The sequence below is a fragment of the Pinus tabuliformis genome, chromosome 3_2 (genome assembly GCF_031772625.1).
Source record: "Pinus tabuliformis cultivar Carrire ecotype Pingquan chromosome 3_2, CPIR1, whole genome shotgun sequence".
Classification (NCBI taxonomy): Eukaryota; Viridiplantae; Streptophyta; class Pinopsida; order Pinales; family Pinaceae; genus Pinus; species Pinus tabuliformis.
Genome location: NC_142302.1, coordinates 1,242,599,855 through 1,242,616,272, shown reverse-complemented (window position 1 = coordinate 1,242,616,272; position 16,418 = coordinate 1,242,599,855). Strand labels below are relative to the sequence as shown.

General features: G+C 43.3%; 1 protein-coding gene across 2 annotated transcripts in view; it reads left to right on the top strand.

Annotated features, from left to right (window-relative positions):
• The window catches only part of LOC149185235 (uncharacterized), a 241,614-nt gene that overhangs the window by 59,312 nt on the left and 165,884 nt on the right, over nucleotides 1–16,418 (top strand). The window lies entirely within an intron of this gene.

Below are 16,418 nucleotides of genomic sequence, written 5' to 3'. Positions count from 1 at the left end.
GGGGCCTGTTGCCTCAAATCTTTTGATTTTGGTTAGCATCGGATGTGCTCTAGCTCCGAACTGTTGTGGAGGGGCTAGAACACATGAGATCTCCAAGACCTAGAAATCGTTTGGTGAAATTCCACCCAGATTGTATTTTATTAAAATAATTAATATTTTTAATGGAGTTCCTAAGTTTTTTCTAAAGTCTAAACTTAGGAAAATAAAAATATTAATGGGTATTAATGAAAATACTGGTGAGAATCTTCTAGGAAATGAGGATCAAGTCTAATTTAATCGTAGCTGTTGATTAGAGAATTAAATGCGACTGAATCAACAGGAAACGTATAACTGGAGGCTTGGGGTCAGTTGCAGAGAACACACAAAGAGATTGAGGAAATCGATTTTTTGAGCAAGAGAAGTTCTTAGGAGGGAAATTGATTGGGGCAGTGATAGTTTGAGAATACAGACAGAGAGGCAGAGAGAGACTTGTGGAGGTAGCGTAGTATCCAGGAGAGCTGAAACTGGGCTAGTATGGGCCCACGCAGCCTTGATGCAGAGCCAGGAGGGCTAGCGCAAAGGAAGCATTGCCTTTCACGCAGAAAGTCGGGGAGCTGCCAGAACAGCCAGGATAGCTGACGCAGTGGGCAGAGGGGCTACGTAGAGTTGGCACAGAGCCTAAGAGAGCTCCACGCTGGCCCACATAATTACTGTGAAGGGGCAGCGAAGTTGTAGCTCGGGCCAGCGAGTTTTGCTGCTGGATCAACCGGATTCTGTCGGGTAAAATGAGGTAAAACTCACTCAGGTTCTCTGCTATCGTATTTCTTTGTCACTGGTTTGTCGGGAGGGAAACCAACATTTGTATTCAGAAATTCTGCTTTGTTATCACTTAAAAATTCTAATGCCAAAATTTCTCATACTAGCTTGATGACAAAGGTCGGTGCTAGTCTAAGTTTATTTTTTGTTTTTTACTTAGAGTCTACGTCTTAGAGGGTCTTGAGTCAAGTATGCATTCTCCTTCATCACTGTTCATTCTCATTCATCACCGGTCTCATAGCCATGTGTCAGTTTGGTTTTAAAAAAAAAAAATTACTATGTACCACAAAGCCTTTTAGGTGATTTCGTAGCGCATGTAACCATCCTGAAGTGTTTTCGCAGCGCATTAATCCTTTTTGACAGTTTTCGCAGCGCAAAAGTCCTTTAGGTGATTTCGCAGCGAAGTAGTCCATTAGGTGATTTCGCAGCGCGATACGTTATTAGGTGATTTCGCAGCGCATAATTCAAAATTTACACTGACCGCACTGCGAAATCAGAGATTCGTGCATTCCGCAGCGAATCTTTCCCAACTGTCAAATCTGTCAAGTTAATCTATGGCTACGTCATTCATTGTCAGTTTGTGCACTCCACATATCTCGTCCAACCGCTTATCTCCATTATTACAACCACCAGGTACGTTGATACACACAGAATACAAGTTCCAAGGAAAGCCAGGTATGCACAATTTTAATGATGATTGTAAGCCTTGCATGAGAAACAAATCTGCAAGATTTCAATTTGAAAAACATTGTCATCAAGCGAGGCAGCAATTCAAGCGAGGCAGCTATCAGGCGAGGCAGAGTTTGGAGTTTGAGCAGCGCTAGCATTTCCAGCCTCCATTACACTGAATCTTCATGGAGGGATCGACAGAAAGGAAAGATCACAGATCAGGCAAATGTCTGAGAAACGAGCCTGAAGGTTTAGACATAACCTTGAAGAACAGAGAAGTCGAGCATGCATTTAAACAAGCTGGATGTTGGAATTTTTGCAAGAAGCTTCAGGGAGGTCATGCACAAGTTACTAAGGAATTTGCATTCAATTTCACAGGACTAAACTCAAAGGTTGGCATGCTGGAATTGCAGGTTTCACCAGACATGATATCCACAGTTACAGAAATTCCAAGAGGGCAAGAGAATTGGTTCAAGAATTTCAAATTTGACATGAACCCATGCAAAGAATTTCTAAAGCAGGAGTTCATTAACTCAGATTTGAGCAAGTCTGTTCCTAGAAGTTATGTTAAAGAATCATATGCCCATTTGCTTACTTGTATACAGAAGTATCTGACCTGTGAAGGGAGATATAGCAAAGTGTATTCATACCATTTTAAACTTCTGTTGCATTTCACAGGGAAAACATCTATTGATCTACCTTTTTACTTATTCCGTAGCTTAAGTAAAATGTGTGACAAGGTACAACTGAGAAAAGAAGCCTGTGAGACTTCATTGTTCCATCATGACTTGGTTAAGTTGATTGTTCTACATGAACTCCAAAGGGTAGGCAGAGATTGGGACACATTTATATTCATGTCCGGTTTCAAAAGCAAGACCGGTCTCAGCCCTCAAGCTGCAAAAGAACCTTCAACAACAACCGGTCCTCAAGCAGAAACAAGAGCCAAGAGGATTTCAAAGTTAAAGGCAAGGAAACAAGTTGGAGAGTCTACCAAGCCACTGACTATTCAGGATACACCCCAGCAGTCAATTAAAGAGAAAACTCAGGTCAAAGAAACTGCACATGAATCAAGCACAGGTGGAGGAGTTCAAAGAAGAAGAACTAGGAGCCAGGTGGCTAAAGAAAAAGGTAAGTCAGTGAGTATTGAAGAAAGCCCTGTTTCAAAGGGAGACTTAAATGATTTATTGCAAGCAATTGACATTGAAGAGTCAACACTAGTTCAAGCTGAGTTGATACAGTCAGGAAAAGAGGAGGCTAAGAAGGTCAAAGCCTCAAAGAAACTCAAGTTTGATGATCAAGTTGATCAATTTGTTTTTAAGCCCAGGAGACCCATAACAAGGAAGTTCAAACAAGTACAGGAGGTACCACCAAGAGCTGATGAAACAGGGGAGGTGACACGACTTCATGAAAGAAAGGATAAAGGCAAAACAGTTGCCACTCAAGAAGAAGGTAGTGTGGAAGACTTGAAAAGGAGATTGGAATCTGCCAACTTTGAAATTGCTAGATTGAAGAAAGCTGCTAGGAAATTTGCAGCTAAGGAGGCTTATTTCAACCAAATGCAAGCTCGGTGGGAGGACCAAACATTTCAAATTCCTGAGGTGGTTGATTTTAATGTTCAATTCCGTAGCTGGACTACCCCTGCAATAAAAGAAGCTCAATTTATCAGAAAAGTCAATACAAACCTCAGGTTTGGGATCAAAGTAATGAAGAAACAAATTGAAGACTTAAAGATACAATTGAACCAGCAAAAAGAATCTCCATAAAGAAATCTCACTTCAAGTAAGGATATGTTTCAAAGTTTTGATGGTTTTGCTTGGTATAATCTTTTCAAACATTCCCATTCAGTTTTGGAAGGTCTTGGAATAGTTGAAAGAATGTTTAAACAACAAAGTGCTCAAATAGCAAAGTTTTGGGTTGAAACTGTGATTTTTGAAACAACTCAGCAGTTTTGTAGCGCGCTACGAAACTGCTGAAGGTGATGACTAGAGCTCAGCAGTTTCGTAGCACGACTACAAAACTGGTGAAGCTAAACAATCCAATATCAATCAACCAGTTTTGAAACATAAGCGGGAATTTTGAAAGGGGAATATATACAAGGCATCATCTAAAGCTATAAACATTCAACCAGGTCAAGACAGGTGGAGAAAATATGGATTCGAATCCAACTTTAAATTTTTGTCATAAAGTGAGCACATTTACCACAGTTCAAGATAGGTCAAAACAGCTTGAAAGAGTTTTTGCCTTTACACATAAAAGAGGTGGACAACACATCAAGGACGTGGCCATCTGTTACATTTTGGATAATCAAGGATAAAGGACATGCTTCTTTGGATTTGAAAATTTTGAGGCAAACTAAAGACCGATGAGCAAGGGTAGTTTCCTATGTTTCAGGGAAATGGAGAAGATGTGACATTGAAGACCAGCATGGAGTTTTGAACATTCATCACAACCAAACTAAAAAGGGACCAAATGTCAAAGAACAAGAATGTTTGTAATCAAGGCTATTATTAGCATAATAAGGAGTTAGACTCCTACTTGATTTAAATCTCTAGAAAGTCTAGTTACAGTTTGTTATATTTAATAGGCAGTTAAAAGTTGAACAAGTGTCATTAGAAATAGATTTCGAGTTCCCCTCAGGTTTGAGGAGGAATCTTAGTTAGGTAGAAGAACTCTATATATAGGAGAAAGGGAAATGTAGTAAGCGTTGGAAGTTTATGTAAAAAAGCTGTGTTGTCCAGCTTATGTAAAGACTCTGTTTCTTTGGTAATACAGTAAATGGTTTCTGCTGCTCAAGAATCATAGTGACTTCAATGTATGAATTCCTCTTGTTGTCTTTCATGTTATATACAGTATTGTGAGTACTTGATTACTTAGAAATCACTTGCAGTGTTCTAATTTCCTTCATATGCTCAAATACTGTCCCTTTTGTGTCTGCTGTACTTTATCTATATTGAAGTCTGAATGCCTTGATTTTATTGCAAAGCCAATTCACTGTTGATGCTAAATGACATATGACTCCATGAGCCCAATGGATGCTTGTTAATTCAGATTTTACCAGCCTCATTCCTATTTGTTTTATAAAGAGTTAGCCATCTCAATTATAATCACAAACCTTAAATCCTTTGAGAGAGCCCTCTCAGGCTAAGGAGGCTAAGCCTTAGCTGAAAGATTGGTCTGAAACAGTTACTTGAAGTCTTCCTGGTCTGCAGCCTTCCAGGGCCTGATTTTGAGATAACATGCTTAATAATAGAAAACCCTCAGAGCTGTTGCACTGGTTTTCCTGCATTGGGTTTTGTCGGGGACGTTTAGTCCAAAAATAAGTGCCCTTTGCATGAGGTCTCATTTATTTTTCAGTTCTTGATTTGTATAGTGGTGTAGGCTACAGTGTGTTTACATTTATATTTTCTGAATATTTTTCTGAAAATAACTTGTTAACTGAAGAAAACAAGTAGATAATGTAAATCAGTTTACTGCAGTAGGGTTTTTGTTTTATTAGATTTAGAAATTTTCACATGGTTTCAGAGCGATTGAAGATCAAGAAGGACTAAAGCCATCAGTGAAAGGACAGAGGAGAGTCTGTGCTGAAGACAACCTTCTTTAGAGACAACACAGTGCTTAGCCGAGAGAGCAGAGGAGGGGTGACGCAGTCACTAAGGGAGGCTCACGCAAAGCCTACGTCAGCGTGTTTGGGTGACGATGTGGTTGCAGAGGGCAGTACAATGATCGCTGGGCCAACACAGAGACTGTTGAGTCTCATTTTTTCGGTTGCCGGGGAAAGAGGTGTAACATAAACTTCATCTGGAGTTGCCACTGGGGTGTTGATTCTATTGGTGCAAAACAATACCTAGTGGGGCTGAAGTAAAGTTAGAGGGAATCAGTTCCTCAGAAGATTTTTTGCCAAAAAATCTAGATCCATTGTTGAGAAACAACAAAGAGAGATTAGAGAGGGGAAGGATTTCCGTGAGGGAAATCGAATTTTAGAGGCAACTTGTTCCTTAGAGGATTTCTAATGACAATGAAATCCAGATCCGAGCTTTGTTGGGGTAGTAGCGAAAGAGGGAGAAGAGAACCTGTTTGACACTCATTTGAGCAAAGATGGTAGTTAATGGACTGAGGGATCAGGACAGGTTGGATGGAACATCCAGCTTTGTCATCTGGAAGACCAGGATCTTGGTAGTCTTGGACAAAAATCGCATCAAGGATTATGCCTTGATTCCGATTGATGCTGATCCTTTGAAGAAGTACGAGGAGGCTCAGGCGAAAGCGAAGTACATGATCTTGGACAGGGTCAAGGATCATGTGGTCCTACATATTAATGAAAAGGACATAGCAAAGGAAATGTGGGAGGCCTTGACCACTTTGTATGAGGGAACTTCCGTTCAACGAAAGATGTTGCTTGAGAGTCAGCTAAGACAGTATCAGATGCAGAAGGGAGAAGAAATCGATCCCTTCCTTCTCAGGTTGCAAGGGACCCGAGACCAGCTAACTTCTGTAGGGTCTACACCAGATCCTGAATTCATGGTCAGGACTGCCCTGAATGCAATCACTGAAGATTGGGAAACCTTTGGTCCAAAGCATCTTGGTTTGGGCTTCTCTCCCCAGTTGGGAGGAGATGTGGCCAGCTCTTCGACAGGAAGAGATCAGACAGTTGATCAAGGCGGGAAGCAGCGACAAAGGAAGCAGAGCTAAGGAGGAGGAAGAGGAGGATGCAACTGTCACATCAGCCGGACAACAAGGGCAACAAAAGAGGAAAAATGAAGATATATCCAAAGTTAGATGCTTCAGATGTGGTGAACTGGGTCATTTCGCCACTTAGTGCCCTCAAAAGAAGGGCAAGGAAGAGAAGTCTGACTCAAAGGCTGCTCCAACGCAAGCTGACAATGACGGTGATGTTGAATATTGCGCCATGAGTGCTCATGCACCTCTAGAGAAGAGGTGGGGCAACATTGAGTTGTAGCTAGGAGGACTACACAGGGGGCAGGATCCTTGAGGTGCCCAAAGTCTTGGATCACATATGGCTACGTGAGCCCTTAATGACAGTAGCAGAATGACGAGAGTCAGTTGGTGTGAGGGATGATGGAGCAACAATGGCAGAGATAGAGTGCCAAAGTTTGAAGCAGCGCAGTGGAGTGTTGCAGCAGTGCGGGAGGCACAGAGCAGATACAACAACAACGCAGTAACAACAAAGGGTCAGCACAGATTAGCAACATAGGTAGCTTCAACATCACGGGGTATCCAAACTGACCAACATGTCAACTTTTTAGTCACTTTTTTAGTTGCTTCCTTCTCAGCAACTGAGTTGCAGTGCAATAGTTAGCAGTGGCAGTGTTATGGGCAACATGATGCAACATATTGAGAGGGAGTTGCAGTGCAGATGCAACAGTGACAGTGGCAGTGTCATGGGCAGCAGTACAGGTTGCAGCAACGTAGTAGATGAGGGGCAGTGGGTCGAGCATCAACAGTGCAGAGGACCGATGTCGTGGATCAGTGTGATACTTCTATTGGGAAGTATTGTTAGAGCACATTCCTCGCTAAGAGGGAGTGTTGACTTTGAGTAGCATCAGATGTGCTCTAGCTCCGAAATTTTCTGGAGGGGCTAGAACACATGAGATCTCGAAGACCCAGAAATCGTTTGGTGAAATTCCACCTAGATTGTATTTTATTAAAATAATTAATATTTTTAATGGAGTTCCTAAGTCTAAACTTAGGAAAATAAAAATATTAATGGGTATTAGTGAAAATGTGGGTGAAAAGCTTTTAAGAAACGAGGATCAAGTCTAATTTAATCTTAGTCGTTGATTAGAGACTTAATCTCGGTCGTTGATTCATCAACAAGAAAAGTATAAATGGAGGCTTGGGGTCAGTTGGAGAGAACACACAGAGATTGAGGAAATCAATTTTTTGGGAAGAGAAGTTCTTGGGAGGGAAATCGATTGGGGAGATCTTGCAGCTGAGTGGTAGCAAGAGTTCGGGAATACAGACTGAGAGGCGGGGGGAGACTTGTGGAGGCAATGCAGTAGATGGGAGAGTTGACGTTGGGCCAGTCTGGGCCCACGCATCCTTGATGCAGAGCCAAGAGGGCTAGCGTAGAGGAAGGACTGCCTTCCACGCAGAAAGTCGGGAGTTGCCGGGAACTGTCGGTACTGCCGGGATAGCTGACACAGTGGGTAGAAGGGCTACGTAGAGCCTCAGAGAGCTCCATGCAGGGCCACGCAGTTACTGTGAAGGGACAGATGGGGCCAACCAGTTTCGCTACCGGATCAACCGGATTCTGTTGGGTAAAGTGAGGTAAAACTCACTTAGGTTCTCTGCTATTGTATTTCTCTATCATTGGTTTGTCGAGAGGGCAACCAACATTTGTATTCAAAACTTCTCCTTAATAATAGAAAACCCTCAGAGCTGCTGCACTGGTTTTCCAACATTGGTTTTTCCGGGGAAGTTTAGTCCAAAAATAAGTGTCCTTTGCTTGATGTCTCATTTTTTTTTCAGTTCTTGATCTGTATAGTGGTGTAGGCTGCAGCGTATTTACATTTATATTTTCTGAATATTTTTTTGAAAATAACTTGTTAATTGAAGAAAACAAGTAGATAATGTAAGTCAATTTACTGCAGTAGGATTTCTGTTTTATTAGATTCAAAAATTTTCACAGAATCTAGAAGGTATTGTAAAGGGGTACCCTACAAAGAAAACACTAGATTAAGTGACAACAATGAGATGTGGCAATTGTCACCGTAGCCACTACCCCCTACGGTTTATGAACTTTGACCAATGGGAGGCTTCCTGTTATAGAGGTCACCTGTGAAGGATATGCTAGGCTCAAGGATTAAGGTGACTCTAGAAGCTTATAGAGGATGGCTGTTCTTAGGTACAAGGCTCAATCAAGCAAATAGAGGCAACTCACATTAATCAAACCAAATTAAGGCACAAGGATTAAGGTCAGCCTAGAGGATTATAGAAGATGGCTTTTCTTAATTACAAGGCTTAATCAAGGAAATAGAGGCAACTCACATCCTCTAATAAGACCAAATTAAGACACACTTGGCATAATTGACATAGGGCAAGCGAAATGGGATATCCTAGGATCAACAAACCAAGAAAAGATTTCCAATCAACGAGTATTTGCAAGCAAATTGTCTACGAAACCTTTGACAAGCCCTTAAGTTGAAGCTTTGGAAACTAGGATTTTCCTAGGGCAAATCTACCTAGGGCAAGAGAATTAGGACTTAAGATGGAAAGATTGGCCGCTGAGGTAGGTTGATTTTGGGGCAACCAAGTCTTCTCTCAATATTGAATCTCTCCACCATCCAAAATTCCCCTTTTAGGCCAATTCACACCAAGCACTAGCTCGACTACTTATCCTTAAGGGGGGTGAAATTAGAAGAAGAGAGAAAAAAATTAGTACCAAGCACTAGCTTGGCTACTTATCCTTAAGGGGGTCGAAATTAGAAGAAGAGAGAAAAAAATTATTTTGGGGGTGAATTTAGGTTTGATCACCAAATTGACAAGGCCAATGCCTAGTCCTTGGAATGATGGAATCTATGGATGTGAAATATTGGCTAAATCTTGCAAAGGAGTAAGGATTTTTTTATGCCCTAGCACAAAACCATAATGATTATCTTTGTGAGGGATCAAGGTCACTTGGGAGAGCTATTACAAAGGTTCACTAAGGGGATTTCCATTCACATTTCATACATGAGTAATGCATACAATGATGATATCTAGATTCTATACAATAGATCTTCAATAATAAGAGCACATTATATAAACACTAGATTGCCAATTCATTTCATACATTAGACATAAAATCAAAGATTGATCAAGTACAAGGTTCACTTACAAGACAAAATGAATGAACAATCCTTTATTTATTCAAGATTACTTCTTCAATGTCAATAAACACTTCCGATAGACAAAAATGATCCATAGAATCACATGTTCACAAGATACAAAGAAGGCCAAAATCTCTAAGAGTGCCGAATTCAAGGCCAAGTGATGATGATCGAAGAGAATGAGCCTCTCTATTTATATGAGTATGACCCAAAATTAGCCTAACGATACCCCTAAAACAAGTTTGATCACAAAATATGCTTGGGTTACAAGCCAACCAACTAGATTTAACATAGTAGGCCCTAATTAGCCCACATGTGTGAGCCGTTAGCTCTGTAGGGCTGACGTCATACAATAAATGAGCTCCAAATAGCATGTCCAAGCGAAAGGAGGTTTCCAAGATGTGAAAATTCCCTAATCTAACACATCAGAAACCCCTACTACAGTTATTGGTTTACAATCTTCTACTTGTTTTTTACATTAACAAGTTATTTAATTGCATAAAAATTGAAGTGAACACTATTGTAGCCTTCACAAATATAGAAATCATGCTGTGAAATAAACTGAGACAATAACACAAGGGACACTGTTATTTTTGGACAATCGTCCCCGAAAAAACCCAATTCGGGAAAACTTGTGCACCATATAGAGGGTTTGTATTATTAAGTAGATTTTGTGAATACAACTAGTCTGCCAGAAATGGCTCACCCAACAGAGAATATCCTCGGCAGTAGTACCTCTATCTGGAGACAGATATTCCAGCAAATCAGCAACCAGATGATCAAACCCCATAGTGATTCCGGTTATTCCTTGTGCTGGACAACGAAAGTTGCTCCAAGCACTACTTTGGAATTGCGTCACATCTTCAAGAGTTGCGTCACCTTCTTTTGGCTCAGAATCTGCTAATCTCCTCCTAGTCTGCCCCACAGAATCTCCCCAGCGCTGCCTCTGAAGCCCAGTGTCAGCGTCTGCGGCTTTTGCGTCTCATTGCATCAACCCTCTACGTCCTCCGCGTCAGCTTTATGGCCTCTGCATCAGCCCTTCTAGGGCCTGCGTTGTCTCTCTCGGCACTTCACTGCCTCTCTGCTATGTATTCTTTAGCCTCAGATTAAAATCCCTTGTTGAACTGCCTCTCGCTGCAACTCTGATCTCTAACTCGATTTGCTCAGCAAACCTTGCCTTAGAAAATCGAATTCTTTGATCAGTTGGTGTATCTCCAACTAACCCTCAAGACTCCTCTTATACTTTTCCTGTTGACGTATCAACGGTCGAGATTAAGTCCCTAATCAACGGCTAAGATTAGAACTAGGTTGATCCTCGTCACTTAGAACTTTCACACCCATTTCTTATTAATACACATTAATATTTTTATTTTCCTAAGTTTAGACTTAGGAACCCATTAAAAATATTAATTATTTTAATAACTCTTCATCCGGATGGAATTTCTCCAAACGATTTCTGGGTCTTGGAGATCTCATGTGCCTTAGCGTCTCCACCAATTTTCATGGCTAGAGCACATCCGATGCTACCCAAAATCAACACTCCTTTAGCAATACTTCACCATAGAAGCATTACACTGGTCTACTGCATCGGTCCTCTGTGATGCTGATGCTTGTCCCGCTGCCCTTCATCCACTGCACTGCTGCCTATGAAACTGTCACTTCCACTGCTACATTTGTATTGCAACTCCTCAAAATGCTGCCTCATGCTGCCCATAACACTACCACTGCTAACTGTTGCACTGCAACTCAGTTACTGAGAAGTAAGTAACTGACTTCACCCAATCACTGACAACCTGGTTAGTCTGGAAGCGTTGTGATGCTGAAGCTACCTCGGCTGCTATCCGGTGCTCCCTTTGTTGCCACTGCGCTGCTGCAAACTCCTTTGTGGCTCTCGCACTATTGGAACCTCCACTGCGTTGCCTCAGATTTCAACACTCTAGCACTACCATTGTTGCTCCATCACACGTTGCTCCACCCGACACCTGTCATCATGATACTTGTTGTTAAGGGCTCTCGTAGCCGTATGTGATCCAAGAGATTGGGCACCTCAAGGATCCTGCCTGAGCTTTGTAGTCTTCTCGACTACAACTCCATGTCGCCCCGCCTCTTTTGTAGAGGTGCATGAGCACTCATGGCACACTCGTCATCAGTTTTGACATCCTTCTCCGCTTTTTTTGCTGGAGCAGCCTTTGAGTCGGAAGCTTCTCCCTTGCCTTTCTTCCTAGGGCACTGAGAGGCATAATGTCCCAGCTCCCCATAGTTGAAGCACTTGACCTTGGATATGTTTTTCTTCTTCCTCTTCTGTAGCCCTTGCTGTCTCGCTGATGCCAGAGCTACATCCTCCTCCTTCTTGGTTCGAACTCCCTTACCGCTACTCCCTGCCTTGGTCAATCTCTTGAGCTCTTCCTGTCGAAGAGCTGCCCACAACTCCTCCCAAATAGGAAGAGTTGCTCTGCCCAAAATGCTTTGGAAAAACATCTCCCACTCCTCGGACACTGCATTCAGGGCAGTCCTGACCATGAACTCCGGATCTGGTGTAGACCCCACGGAAGTAAGCTGGTCGCAAATCCCATGAAACCTGAGAAGGAAGGATATATCTCCTCTCCTTTTTGCATCCGATATGACCTCAACGGATTCTCAAATAACATCTTTCGCTGCATGGAAGAGCCCTGGTATAAGGTGGTCAGGGTCACCCACATATCTCTTGCTGTTGTCTTTTCAGCAATATGTGGTATTACATGATCCTTGACCACTTCTAGGATCATGCATTTTGCCAATGCCTGGGCCTCCTCATACTTCTTGGTTTCATCAAAGTCAACCAAGACAACTACTACTCTCAAGGCATAGTCCTTGATGCGATGTTTATCTAAGATTGCCATGATCCTGACCTTCCAAATGACAAAATTGTAAGCTTCGTCCAATTTGTCTTGATCCCTCAATCCGTTCACTGCCATCTCTGCTCCTTTTCTCTAGACTCCCTCTAAGTCTTAATTTCCCTCTTGGAAATCCTCTGGCCAACTGTCGAATCACTCCTCTCCAATCCTCCTTTTCTGCTGCAACCGGGATCTAGATTTGTTGTCTAGAAACCTGTCGAGGTAGTGCTTCCCTCTACCTTGGTTTAGTCTCCTTAGACACTCTTCTGCACCAACAGAAACAACGTCTCACCAACTCAAAAATCAAAATCTGCACAACTCCCCTAGCCTCGGCAACTCGAAGTATTTGATCCCTTCAGGCTCTGCACGATCTCTTTGTGCACTAAATATGCTCCTCCCGGCCAACTACGTCAACCCTTCCTGGCTCAGGAAGATCGTTGAAATTTCTAAGTCTGAAGAAATTCCTACTGCATTTTCTGGTTTATTTCATCGATGCAACAGTTCTGAGGGTTTTATTATTATGCAGATTTCTTGAGTACAACTAGGGTGCCAAACCGGCTCACCCAACAAAGATTTTTACATGGCAGCAATACCTCTTCTCGGAGACAGATATTCAGCAAGTCTACCCCACAAAAATCCTTTCAACGCTTCTCCAAGGCTCTGCGTCAGCCTTGCTAGCCTCAGCGTAGCTCTAGAACCCTCTGTGTTAGCCTTGCTAGCCTCAACGTAGCTTTAGAATCCTCTGCGTCAACCTTCTGCCTCTCTGCGTCAGCTCTTTGGCCTTCTGTGTCACAAACGCAGGCCCCTCAGCCTCTGCGTAGTCTCTAACTGCCTCTGCGTGGCTTCTGTTGCCTTTGCATAACTCTAGTTGCCTTTGCGTTCGCCTCTTCGTCACTGCACTGACCCTATGGCACTATCTTTGCCTCTCTGCTATGTACTCACTGCCGCTCGTTGCAATAGATCACTTGTTTGAATTTCCTTAGCAAACCCCGCTCTAGAAAATCGAACTCACTGATCAATCATGGTGTATATCGAACTGACCCTCAAGTCTCCTCTTATACTTTTCTTGTTGAGTCTAATTGTTAGAAACCCTTCATGTACTTTCTTATTTATTCCTTCCTACTTGTTCTGATTAATTAACAAGTTATTTACAAAGTAAATATTGAAAATAAACACAAGTACATGCTCAACACATTACAAATCATCAACTGAAGGAAACATAAACAAGCACACAAATGACATCGTTATTTTTGGACCAATGTCCCCGGAAAAACCCAATGCGGGAAAATCGGTGCAGCTATCTGAGGGTTTGATTTATTAAGCAGTTTCAGAATACAATCTGGGTGCCAGATTCGGCACACCCAACAGAGAAAAATCTCGGCAGTAGCACCTCTCAATCTGAGACAGATGTTTTGGCTGAAACCCCGGATAAACACTCCTGCAGCTCCTTAGCTCCAATCTGCCCCATGAAAAACCCCAGCGTCAGCCTCTAGGGACTACGTTAGCCTCTTTTGCCCTCTGTGTCAGCTTTCCCGGCAGTTCCCGGGAGTTTCGGTTGTTCCCGGCAGTTCCGGCTTCTGCCCTCTGCGTCAGCTTTCCTGGCAGTTCTAGTAGTTCCTGACAGTTCCCACTGTTCCCTTCCGTTTCGGCTTCTGCCCTTTGCGTCAACTTTCCCGGCAGTTCCAGCAATTCCCGGGAGTTTCGGTTGTTCCCGACAGTTCTGGCTTATGCCCTCTGTGTCAACTTTCCCGGCTATTTTGGCAGTTCCCGACAGTTTCAGCAGTTCCCGGCAGTTCCGGCTTCTGCCCTCAGCGTCAGCTTTCCCGGCTGCTGCGCTGATCCTCCTGACACTATCTCTGCCTCTCTGCTTCTGAATTCACTGCCCCTCAGCTGCAACTCCAGATCACTCTCAACTTTCTCAGCAAACCCAGCCCAGAAAGTCGAAATCTTGATCTCTTAGTGTGTTCTCCAAGTGACCTTCAAGCCTCCTCTTAGACTTTTCTCGTTGACAAATCAACGGCCGAGATTAAGTCCCTAATCAACGACTAAGATTAGATCTGGCTTGATCCATGACTTTTGGAGCATTCTAACACAGTTTTATATTAATTCACATTAATATTTTATTTTCCCTAAGTTTAGACTTAGGGACTCCATTAAAAATATTAATTATTTTAATATCTCCCAAATTGTTTAGAACTTGCCCAAACCCTTTCTTGGTATTGGAGATCTCATGTGCTTTAGCCTCTCCACCCATTTTCGTAGCTAGAGCACATCCGATGCTACCCCAAATCAACACTCCCTCTTAGCGAGGACTGTGCTCTAGCAATACTCCTCACTGAGTATCACCCTGATCATCCGGCATCGGTCCCTGTGCTAATGCTAGGTCTGCTACCCAATATTCTTTGCACTGCTGCATCCTGTGTTGCGACCCATGGCCCTGCCACTGCCAGTGCTGCATCCGTACTGCAACCCCTCTCATCATGCTGCATCGTGCTGCCCATAGCACTACCACTGCTAAGTGCTGCAGTGCAACTCAGTTACTGAGAAGTAAGTAACTAATCTCCCAACTCTTACATCTCCATCAGGCTAGAAACACTCCTGATGCTGAAGCTCCCTTTGTTACTTACAAGTGCTCCCTCTTTGACCTTTGCTTTCCTGCAACAACTCCATGCATCTCACACCGTTGCACACCTCTCTGTGTCATCTTGGACTGGTGCAACACTCCCGTGCCTCTTGTACTCTTGCAGCCTGCTAGCCTCGCGTTGTCCTGGGAATCCTGCATTGTAGATCCCTCCATCTCTCCATCCTCATCTATCTCTACTAACATTGCTAGTACTGTTACTCCTCTTCGGGGCTCCCGTAGCAAGGTCTAATCCAGGAGGCTGGGTACCTCGAGGATCCTGCCCGTCATCGCCTGTAGTCCTCCTGCATACAACTCGATGTCTCCCCAGTTCTTCTAAAGTGGCACATGAGCACTCATGGCATATAGAACAGACAGGATCGTGGCCTTCTAGATGACAAAGCTGGGTGCCTCATCCAACCTGTCGTGATCCTTCAGCCCATTCATGGCCATTTCTCTGCTCTTCTTGTCGACTCCTTCGAGTCTCTTTACTTCCCGCCTGGAACTTCTCTGTTTGACTCCTGCTGAATCTACTTCCCGCCTGGAAGTTCTTTGTTTGACTCCTGCTGAGTCTCTCTACTTGTCGTCTGGAAGTTCTCGGTTCGACTCCTGCTGAGTCTCTCTACTTCCCGTTTGGAAGTTCTCTTCTAGACTCCCTCTGAGTCCCGATTTCCCTCCTGGAAATCCTTCTGCCAATGTCAAGTTGCCCCTCTTTGATCCTCTGTGCAACAACACTGATCCGGATTCCTTGGTTAAAAATCCGTCTCGGCAGCAACTCCCTCTACCTTGGCCTTGCCCTGTTCGGTCCTTTTCTGACTACAGTGCCCCACCAGCTCCACTCTACAACTTACCCATAGCCTCCTAAACCCCAGCAAATTGAAGGTTAGAGCTCCTAGGCTCGGTGCAATTCCGGCACCAGCAAATTAGCCTCCTCAGCCAACTGTGTCAGCCCTCCTGGCCTCTGCGTGCCCCTGCCTTTGCCTCCCTCAGCCTCTGCGCTGCCTCTTCCTGGCTCAATCTTGATGACGCAGGCATTGCGTTACCCCTTCCTTGCTACTACTCTGCTAGGAACAACTTTTGCCACTCGGGACAACTGTTTTCTGTTGCTGCTGCTTTGTTTGGTTGATATCCTCAGTGCTCATGTGATCTGCAACCACGCTTTGTTACCATGTTGGAATTGTTGGAAATAATACTGAGAGGGGGGGGGGGTGAATCAGTATTATCAGATCAATCAAACTTTTCAATTTCATACTCAGAAACATATACGCTACTTCAATTAAGTGAACCCGCGTGTACACGCTACTGTGTCTAATGAAACTCGCTTATATCCAGAGATCTTATAATTCAGTTAGCTTAATCTTCAGTAAATGCATCAGATCATTATTAAGCATATTAACAGTAGACAGGTGCAGAATAACAGAACAGAACATCACACAAGAGCCACACACATGAACACAAAGATATAAGGTGGAAACCCAATGTGGGTGAAAACCACCTGCTGCAAGTCATCTCAATCTTCTTCTTAATAAGAAAATCCTTTTACAATATTTGTACTGGTGCAGTCTTATACCAGTACGGGAGCTACAACCCCCTTTGCTCTTGTACTAGCCGATCCATTTACTAGTACGCAGG